General features: G+C 35.8%; 1 pseudogene; it reads left to right on the top strand.

Moving 5' to 3' along the window:
- Positions 1 to 6,428: 6,428 nt before the first annotated feature.
- On the top strand, positions 6,429 to 7,229 carry LOC114619775 (annotated as a pseudogene).
- The last annotated feature ends 3,436 nt before the right edge of the window (positions 7,230 to 10,665 follow it).

The following is a 10,665-nucleotide window of genomic DNA, read 5'->3' as shown; positions in this document are numbered from 1 at the left end:
GGGTGATGGGGTAAGGGGATAACACATGAAATGTAAATAAAACACCCAATTAAAAAAAAAGAAAAAAATCTTTCCTCTGATCATACTAATTTGATTAAAATACTGTTACTGATATGCAACAATGGCAAAGTTCTCATTTGATTGTTCATATTAAAAATAATGGCCTGTAATATGAAAGTCTACAGACTGTGCCATCAAAACATTCAAGAACGCTTCCAATTCTACAGTGATGGTGGCACTCAGTCAATATACTTTTTCAATTGTCTTTCGCATATCCTCTTTTGTCAGGCTTCTACAAGAGTTTGGAATCTTTAAGATGAGTTTTCTCTTAAGCACATTAGTAAACAGATTGTTTAAGTGTTTTCTAATATTTATATGAAAGTAGAAAATGCTACTACTGTTCATTCCCTTGCCTTTTAAAAAGACCATGAAGTCTCCAATCTCTTCTTTCTGCCTCTGAGAAAATGACAGACATGTCTTCAAGAAAGAGTTCTATGTTATCACTGTAGATAAACTAAACTAAGGTGAAACAAAGCATGTGATTAGTGGCCTTTGTTCTGTCACAATAGTCAGTTGATTTTTTAAACACTGTAAAATAATTTAGAGACAAGAAAAGAATGGCATCAAGTGATTTTGATGGCATGTGCTCAATGTATTGCTTAGCAAGGAACACTTTTCACGATGGTTGAAAACTGTTGTGGCACAATGTATAAGAACTGGAAAGAACGGAGCTCATGGTTTGATTGATATGAGCTGCACAAAACTTCCTAGCATGTTGCTCCTACATTTGCATACACTGTTTTGGCATTTTGGAGTAATTATCACTGTGAAACTTTCACAAGTATACCTTATTTCCACAGGTAATTAAGGTGACCTAGTTATGCCTGCATAGCGATTAGTCTGTGAATAGTGCAGACCCTGGGGAGACTAGCAGGTCAGTAACAGCAATCAGTGTAACTGATGGGAAAGGAAAGACTGCCATACATGATGTTCCTTTACACCACTCTATCGCTATTTTAATAATGCATTATTTCATCAATATTATTCTGAGAACATAAAAATCATTCCTTCTGCACTATTCATTATCCATTTAGGTTTCTTTTTAAACTTTGGGTATTAAGCAAGTAACTCCTAATCCTTGGCAAGAAAAATAATTGAAATTAGTTTTATTTCCTAAAATAAGCATTTGACAAAATAAACAAAGATTTTTGCTTATTTTCAAAAAAGGCCTGGGTGAAGAATTTTTCCATTGTATATCATTAAAGGGACCTTGGCCCTTTTCTTCTTGTCTGTGGACAACTATCCCTTAGCAAGGCCTTACTAACACACTGGCACAATGGAATGTTGCCAGTCCCTCATGCCACCCTCTTCCCTGAGACAGATATGAGAACAAATCTTCTTCTCTTCTGCCAACATAAAGTCAATATTCTGGCAGCTGATAGCTCTCACTGAAAGAACTGGAAAGGCTGGTGGCTAGTACTAACCCACAATTTACAACTTCTATTGTCCTTACACACAACCTTGGAGTCTGCTGCAGAAAATCAATGCATCAGATGCACCACACCAGAAACATAATCTGGTTCAATAAAGAAGGTCACAAGTACATTTATTTCAAACATGCATTCGGGTAATTAAAGGACATAGATTCAGAGGGGGGGAAAATCTAAACTAAAAGCAAAATAATATATAGCACAAATGAAAGAATCTGAAGTCTATTTAAAGGCCAGTTCTGCTCTATCTCATATCATTAGGACTAGGAAGAGCTGGATAATGCAGTTTACATTTTACTTACAAATGAGTTTTCATTTCATCTTCTGGGAAACACTAACAAATCAAACTCTGCTTCTTAAGTGATATTGTCTCTGCTCGCAGACTAAAATCTATATAACTTAAAGCACAGCATATAAATAAAAATATGTACTATTAAGTATGCAAAGCATCTGCATTCTCTCTTGAATCATTGCTTGATTGAAGCATGTGTTATTATCAAATAACAGGTATGATATTTGGATAAAAGTACTGTTTGTTTGAGAGTGACTGCCATGTACATTTTTTTCTGGAGTTCCTAATAAGTGACACACTTATGTCATTACATTTGAGGTGAAGCAGAACCTCCTGTCATATTCAATTCACACGGGCAATCCCCAGTGGCAACCATCTGATTAAGTACCAAAGCCACTGTTGTTAACATCTGTGCTACTGCAAAGCTTGCATGTATTCAGTCTATTTATCAGTCAAATGTGTCAAAATCACTATAGGTCACTGGTATCCAAAAGTTACTACTACCCAAATAAATTAATTATGAGATACTTACATGCAAATGAAGCAGTGTATTTATAATCTACATAGCCTGTTTAGATCATTTTCATCTTACCATCAATAAACCCATTTTGATAATATATACATGAACATAGCAAAATTAATGATGGTTTCATGCCTTCTTTTGTACAAGAAAATATTTAATAATAAAGATGAATAAATATTTTAAGAAAATCTCCAATAGTAAAAGAAGCCCAATGTAGGAATAAAATTGCAACAAGCTGTATGTACTCCTAAGAATAAAGTTTTAAAGATTCAATACTATCAGACCTGAGGGGCTCATGTATTTTAAAAATTAATTTATTTATTCACTTTATATTCTGATTGCCCATCCTGAACTGCTCTTCTCCCAGTACCCTCCCCATACCTTCCTCTCAGCTCCCCTTCTCCTCTGAGAAAGGGAAGTCCCCACATGAGGACCACTCTTCACTGACACATCAAGTCACAGCAGAACTAAATGGAACCTCTACCACTGAGGCCAGACAAGGCAGCCCAGCTAGGAAAAAGGGATCCAAAGGCAGACAACAGAGTCTGAGACAGCCCCTATTTCAGTTGTTAGGGGACCCACATGAAGACCAAACTGCACATCTGCTACATTTGTGTAAGGGTTCTAGGTCCTGCCCACTTGTGCTCTTTGGGTAGTGGGTCAGTCTTTGTGAGTACGTATGGGCCTCACAGAGCTAGGTGACTTTATAGGTCTTCTTGTGGTATCCTTGATCCCTCTAACTTCCTCAATCTTTGCCCTCACTCTTCTACAAAACTCCCAAGCTCTATATCTGTTTTTACTAGCCTAAAATTCCTCAAATAAGACTTCCAGAAAAAAAATGTGTTATCATAAGTTCTATTACTCTGAATGGAAACGATTTCCAATCTTGTGAGCATAGACCTGTGAGTCTCCATAACTTATTAAGGTTCTGGCATGGGGCTCATGTTAATTATTTGGACATATTTTAATGAAATAATCTTCTAAAACATGTTTATGAACTGTAAATTAATCACTAAAATGATTAAATGATCCCATTTGGCAAATCTTTGTCAATTTTGTAGCTGATAACCATGTAAAATAATTATCAAAATGAAGAAATTGCCAAAAGTAACATGGTACCTGTGGGTAAATAATGACATCAAATGAAAATTCAAAATGAACTAAAATTGAATGTATATTTTATGTTGCAAAAATTAATTTTAAATTAATTTCCAGTAATTAATTATTCTTATACAATTTGCTAATTTAATAATACAAGTAATTAATTAGTAATTAGTAAATTAATTTATTCAACTTTTAAACTCATGTATAAGAAAATTTACTTCAAACTTTCCTCGCTCATCACCCACTTTTGGTTCTATAAGTCTTGCTGCCCTATTTTAATCCACCTATCACATGGCAGTACCTTCCACTATCTTCTGAAACAGAATGTTGTTATGCAATTTAACAAAAAATGTTTATAATACTTTACGTTGTTTTATGTACCTTCATTTGTAGGGGTTTTTATGCATAAACCAGAATAAACCCAATTATAAAATTAATCTGCCTCAAGGGCAAACATGAAGTATGACTTGAAGTCTTGTGAAGGCATTGAAAGAACATTGAAAGAATACAGGAAATCGAATAAAAATATTTGAAGACTCTAAGGGGAAAATGACTAGGTAGTATAGTGCTATTTAAATGATACTTACAGTAGTTCTACTGTTTTAATCAGAAATGTGCTACCAAACCAGTGGGCATAACTACCTACACTGATATTAAGAAACAAAACTCGCAACCTGCATATCATTCTGATGGTGTAAAGACAGATAAATATTATAACAATAAATGACATTATTTAATATTTCCAAAAAATTATATACAATAATGTCTTTAAATGAGTGAATGAAAAAAATGAATTAAGTTATAATATTTAAGGATTTCTGTTAAAGTGACACAATGCAAACAGTACTAGCAGTTAATGGATGCCATCATAGTCAATGACTGTTACAGTTTATTGTGAGCTTAAAGTTTCTGATTAAATGTACAGGATGCCATTCAAATCCATTCAGTCTCTCTAAAGAACAGACTAATTACCAACTGTTAATATTAAGAATACTCTTGGGAGAGAAAAATAGGACTTCAATTTACAGCAATAATTCTGGGATGGAGTTGTTCCAGCAGAAAACTGTCAAAGCTGCTTAGAGCATGATGACAACTATGAAAGCAAATTATAGTTATAACTTCCAGTGGGTCTTGAGATGTTTTGCCAAGAAAAGTAATATATTTAGTATATTTTCACAAAACATAATTTATGATTTATACTTTATGTTTGTGAGTTTACAGTTGTGCTGTATTTTCAGGTAGGAAAATGTTTTGTTTTTGGACAACTGAATGATACCAACACTCAATATTATATGCTTTCTTTGCTGAATAGTATTAATACAACATATTTATTCAAATTACTGATAACAAGACCAAATACAATCTATAGTACTCAAACATGAATGCATTTTAGTTTTCTTTTGGGATGAATAATCTTAACTAATACAGCCTCCACTGTGCACCCACTCACCCATGCCCAAGAATGCTGTGCTTCACATAGCTGAGCACTCCCAATTGTCCAGACATCTGCTTCTGCAAAGACATGTTTACATTAGTCAAATATGAGGGTTTACCTCAGTTGACACAAAACTAATGTGCCTCGTCCTCTACATACCATGCCATTCAGAATCCTCAGTGGGTCCCCAGCGCAAATGTCAGCTTCTAAGACATGATGTCACTCTTTCTATCAAGATAGGGTCCTGTTTCTCTTCCTTTACATGTGGAAATGCAGAGTTACAGTTTGGCTATAAGATGAGTTTCCTATCTATAAAGGACAGAAAACTTTCTGTAACTTGAAGCCATGTGGCTACCGAAAAGGGAAGCACCTTCTGCTGATTTGGAATCTTACTTTAGGGAGCTTTTGATTCATGTTTCATCAGTACCAGATGTCAGCACAAACAGTGTTTCATATGGTGAAAAATCAGACTTAAATGTGTTTTTTTTTTAAATTTAAGAGCTTTTGTGAGTTTAGTTTTGTTTTGTTTTTAAACAATTACCTGCTTAAAATGGCAAGGATATGGTTTTAGTTTCTTTTAGGCATAATCCCTGACAGACAGTGATTTGAGAAAGGAATATTTACTTCATTTAGTGTGATACTGGGAGCATTCTTGGCCATTTGGGCAGCAGAGTAAAGACATTTGCTCACATCTTGACAGATAAAGAAGAGGAGAATGGATAATAACAGTGTTCACTGTTCTTTTCCTTTTAATTTATCCTGGGTCGAGTCTACTGGATGGTACTGTCCGATTCCAGGGTGGGCCCTTCCTCCTCTCTAAATTCCTTCAAAATTATACCAAAAGCTGTGTCTAAATCAATCATCATATTTATTCACATTTGTCTCTACACATTTTATTTTGCAATCCCACTCTTTTATACTACCTGGAGAAACACACACACCTCTAAGAAGCTTCATGTTGTTCCGCGTCACCAGTCTGCAAAGAACAGAACTGCGGACAGAGTAAAGCCAGAAAAATGGCACAATTTGAAATAGATAATATAAAACAAAGTATTTTATTTATAAAAGTCTCAAAAGACATGAGTTAGTAATTCTTTAAAGACCATTCTGCATGTGGTCTGGAGGTCCAAACATTCCCTAGAATATGTGGAGGAAAAAGAAATCAATTCTACTCTGTACATCAGGTTTGATTAAGAAAATTTAAAAGCTATAATAACATTTTCTACCTGTAGAAAAGCAGTCAGGATATGTCTCATATTTTTATTAAATAAAATAATAATAATAAAACTGGCAGAGAGGAGATAAGTTCTTAAGATTCATCATGAAATCCTATACATTTTTACTTCAAAGAAATGTTCAGTTGCACTTGAAATGTCTAAAATTTAGTAGCTTGCTTTTAGCCATTTTTTCTTTACTAATAGTAATATTTGCTTAAAAAAAAAAACCTTAAAGTAAGACTGGGAGTTAAGTAATCTTGGTAACTCAAATGGTCTCCCAAAATGGAATTCGATGAGATTAAAATCTATTGACTGGTATTGATAAAGTACAATCAAAAGACCTGAAAGAATTCTCAGCTGCATAGGCATGACCTGTATGACAGCTTCTACTTCACACATTCCTGGTAAGGACTAACAACCTAGATCAGGAATGTGTCCAGGACACCTACTCCCTCACTAACCATTAACCATTAGGGTTTTTTTCATAATTTTAGAATTAATTTTCATGTATATCATTTCATCTATTTATTTTTCTAATTACCCTGTTAAATACTGTGGTCAGATATTTTTTCCTCTTGGTAGTTAAAGTAGCCTCAACTTTATGGTTCCTTAAAGATTTTGGAGAGTGTGACTAGGCAGCTCAGACCGAGCAGGGCTTTCCTTGCCAGTGGATTCTGTACAGTGTACAGCCAGTCTCTTGTCTTCTGTTCGACATAGCATCTTCTGATATTCAGGTGAAAGAGCTGGAGAAGCGATGCTTCAGGCCTAGCTTTAGAGCTGATTCTCAGCCCTCAGCCAAAAGAGTTTGTCCCCGATTTTCCCTTCCTCCCACCCCAAAGAAGAATGATCTTTCCCTGGAGGAAATTGAGAAGAAATTAGAAGCTGCAGAAGAAAAACGCAAGTGTCATGAAGCAGAAGTTTTGAAGCATCTTGCTGAGACGTGGGACAATGAAAAAGAAATGTTCCAGAAAGCCATTGAGAACATAATTTCAGCAAAATGGCAGAGGAGAAACTGTCCTACAAAATGGAGGCTAACGAAGAGAACTTGGAGGCACAAAGGGCTACCAAGCTGAAGCGTTTGCAAGAAGACAAGCACGTTGAAGAGGTGTGGAAAACAAAGAATCCAAAGACACCCACCACACACACAGACAAGATCGAGGCTCACTAAGTTGTTAGGAGAACTGACTTTCTCCCCGACCCTTCCTAACTATCCAAAGACTATACTGGCCAGTGTCATTTACTTTTTCTGTCCTGACAAATAGTCTAGAAACTGATGTAGGACCGTATAGGTAGATCCAGACTGTGAGATGTTTTAGGGGCTCGAGGGGAGAAGCTGAAAGTGTTTCACTCTTTTTTAAAGTGTTGGTCTTTCTAAGGGAGCTATTCTTCTCATTGCATCTTTTCCACTTGGGCATGTTCGGTGTGCTGGCACCGACACATAAAGGCAAATAGCAGATTTTCATTTTATACCAATAAATAAAATTCAGCTTAGATGTATAAGAAAGAAAACAAATGAATGGAAATAAATATATGTTGATATTATATACATTTAATTTAAAGATTATATACTTATATAAGTATGTAAGTATAATAATTATACTTTGTACAAATATATATTTAAAATAAATATATAATATATAAATAATATTTTTTCTTCTTTCTGGTATCTTTTTAATTAGATATTTTTTATTTACATTTCAAATGGCATCCCTTTTCCTGGTTTCCTCCCTGGAAACCCCCTATTCCATCCCCTCTCCCCCTGCTTCTATGAGGGAGTTCCTCTACCGACCCACATACTCCTGCCACTCTGCCCTGGCATTCCCCTATACTGGGGAATCGAGCCTTCACAGTGCCTCTCTGCCCATTCCCTGAGAGCTCTGGGGTCGGGTTGGTTGATAATTGTTGTTCTTCCTATGGGGTTGAAAACCTTTTCAGTTCCTTCAGTTCTCCCCCTAACTCCTCCATTGGGGATCCTGTGCTCAGTCCAATGATTGGCTGTGAGTGTTGCCTCTGCATTTGTCAGGGTCTGGCAGAGCCTAGCAGGAAACAGCTATATCAGGCCCCTGTTAGCATGCACTTCTTGGCATCTACCATGGTGTCCAGGTTTGGTGACTCTATATAGGATGGATTCCCAGGTGGAGCAGTCTCTGGATAGCCTTTCCTTCAGTCTCTGGTCCACACTTTGTCTCTGTATTTCCTCCCAGAAGTATTTTGTTCAACTTTCTAAGGACGATAGAATCCACATCTTGGTCCTCTTTCTTCCAGAGCTTCATATTGTCTGTGAATTGTATCTTGGGTATTCTGAGCTTCTGGACTAATATCCACTTATCAGTGAGTGCATACCATGTGTGCTACTTCACTCAGGATGATATTTTATAGTTCCATCCACTTGTCTAAGAATTCCATGGAGTCATTGTTTTTAATAGCTGAGTAGTATTCCACTGTGTAAATGTACCACATTTTCTGTATCCATTCCTCTGTTCTAGGATATCTGGGTTGTTCCCAGCTTCTGGATATTATAAATAAGGCTGCTATTATCATAGTTGGGCATATGTCCTTGATATATGTTGGAGCATCTTTGAGTATATGCCCAGGAGTGGTATATCTGGGTTCTCAGGTAATGCTACGTCCAATTTTCTGAGAAATTCTAGACTGATTTCCAGAGTGATTATACTAGCTCACAGTCCCACGAACAATGGAGGAGTGTCCCTCTTTCTCTACATCCTCACCAGTATCTGCTGTTACCTGAGTTTTTGACCTTAGCCATTCTGAATGGTGTGAGGTGGAATCTCATGATTGTTTTGATTTGCATTTTCCTTATGGCTAAGAACGTTGAACATTTCTTTAGGTGCTTCTCAGCCATTCGATATTCTTCAGTTGAGAATTCTTTGTTTAGCTCTGTATCCCATTTTTAATAGGGTTATTTGATTCTCTGGAGTCTAGTGTCTAGAGTTCTTTGTATATATTTGATATTAGCTCCCCATTGGAGGTAGGATTGATAAAGATCTTTTTTCCTATTGACAGTGCCCTTTGCCTTACAGAAGCTTTGTAATTATATGAGGTCACATTTGTCTATTGTTGATCTTAGAGCATAAGCCATTGGTGTTCTGTTCAGGAAAATTCTCCCTGTGTTCATGTGTTTGAGGCTCTTTCCCACTTTCTCTTCTATGATTTTCAGAGTATCTGGTTTTATGTAGAGGTCCTTGATCCACCTGGACTTGAGCTTTGTACAAGGAAATAAGAATGGATCAATTTGCATTCTTCTACATGCTGAATGCCAGTTGAACCAGGACCATTTGTTGAAATGCTATTTTCCACTAGATGGTTTTAGCTCGCTTGTCAAAGATCAAGTGTCCATAGCTGTATGGGTTCATTTCTAGGTCTTCAATTCTATTCCATTTATCTATCTACCTATCTCTGTACCAATACCATGCTGTTTTTATCACTATTGTTCTGTAGCACAGTTTGAGGTCAGGGATGGTGAAATAATTAATTTTCTAATCATTTAAAACTTGTAGCTTGTAATAATTTATCTACTCTCATGTCAAGAACTGCTTAACAGAAGATATCAGAAAGGAAGTTAAGGCAGAGAGGAAGCAAAGGCATATTTCCTGAAGAACTGGTGATGTGTTGGATTTATCTCTTCCAAGAGGAAGTAAATGTTTATATATGTTTCTGTATTGTAGTAAAACATTAATCAAATCAATACATATTTTCAATAGTAACATAGTTTTCATGAAAAAAATGTAAAGAGAAGACTGTTATTCCAAGAAAATTGTACAGGAAAATCAGAAGACAGCAAATGAATTGTTTTAATATAATCAGTTCATACATAAGCACCCTTATCCAAACCACATAACTGCACACATTGAAAAAAATGAAACTATGTAGTGATCATACTTTTTCCTCTTTGAATTAACCATACCCTTTACTTAAAAACTCAGTCATCCAAGAATAAGGCCATTTAACATTAATTCAACAGAAAGTCATGCTGACTTAATTGCAGGAAAATTAGAAATTATACCTTCTCTATCTTGATTAATTAATATACAAGTAAAAAGAACCAAGGTGATAAATTGCTGTGTTTAAAAGTTACATGACTATTCCCTAAAGGATGTTGCTTAGCATGGCATTCTTCTAGATTTCTCTAAAGCTAGACTTGTATGGACAAATTAGATTAGGATATTTCTATCTTTCTGGATTCACTGCAAGCATTCTAATATGCAGGGCTCATAAGTAATTTGTTAATTAAAAGTGTAATTATTCATCATCAAACATTTACTGAGAACCTACCATGGCAAAGTATAATAAAGAAACTGATTCCGTTTTTTGACATTTGATCACGGACAGCTGCTAAGCCTCATCTTTTCCTCTTCTCACCAGATACACATCTGGATTGATAAAAGCCAACACATTCCTACCTCTGGATCTGCTAGTGAAAATCAAAACCACAGAAAACCCTTTTTGTGCAATAGAACCCTTTTCCAGGCTCTAGAAAGAATGGTAACTCCTAGCTAACCTTTATTCCCAAGCTCTTCTGAACATGCTTGAGATGTTGTTTCTGCTGTTCCAAGCACCCTTCTTATGCCAAAATTTTCCACACT

Source organism: Grammomys surdaster, unplaced genomic scaffold (genome assembly GCF_004785775.1).
Source record: "Grammomys surdaster isolate TR1022 unplaced genomic scaffold, NIH_TR_1.0 165, whole genome shotgun sequence".
In the NCBI taxonomy this organism is placed as follows: domain Eukaryota; kingdom Metazoa; phylum Chordata; class Mammalia; order Rodentia; family Muridae; genus Grammomys; species Grammomys surdaster.
This window is presented reverse-complemented; position numbering and strand designations above follow the sequence as displayed.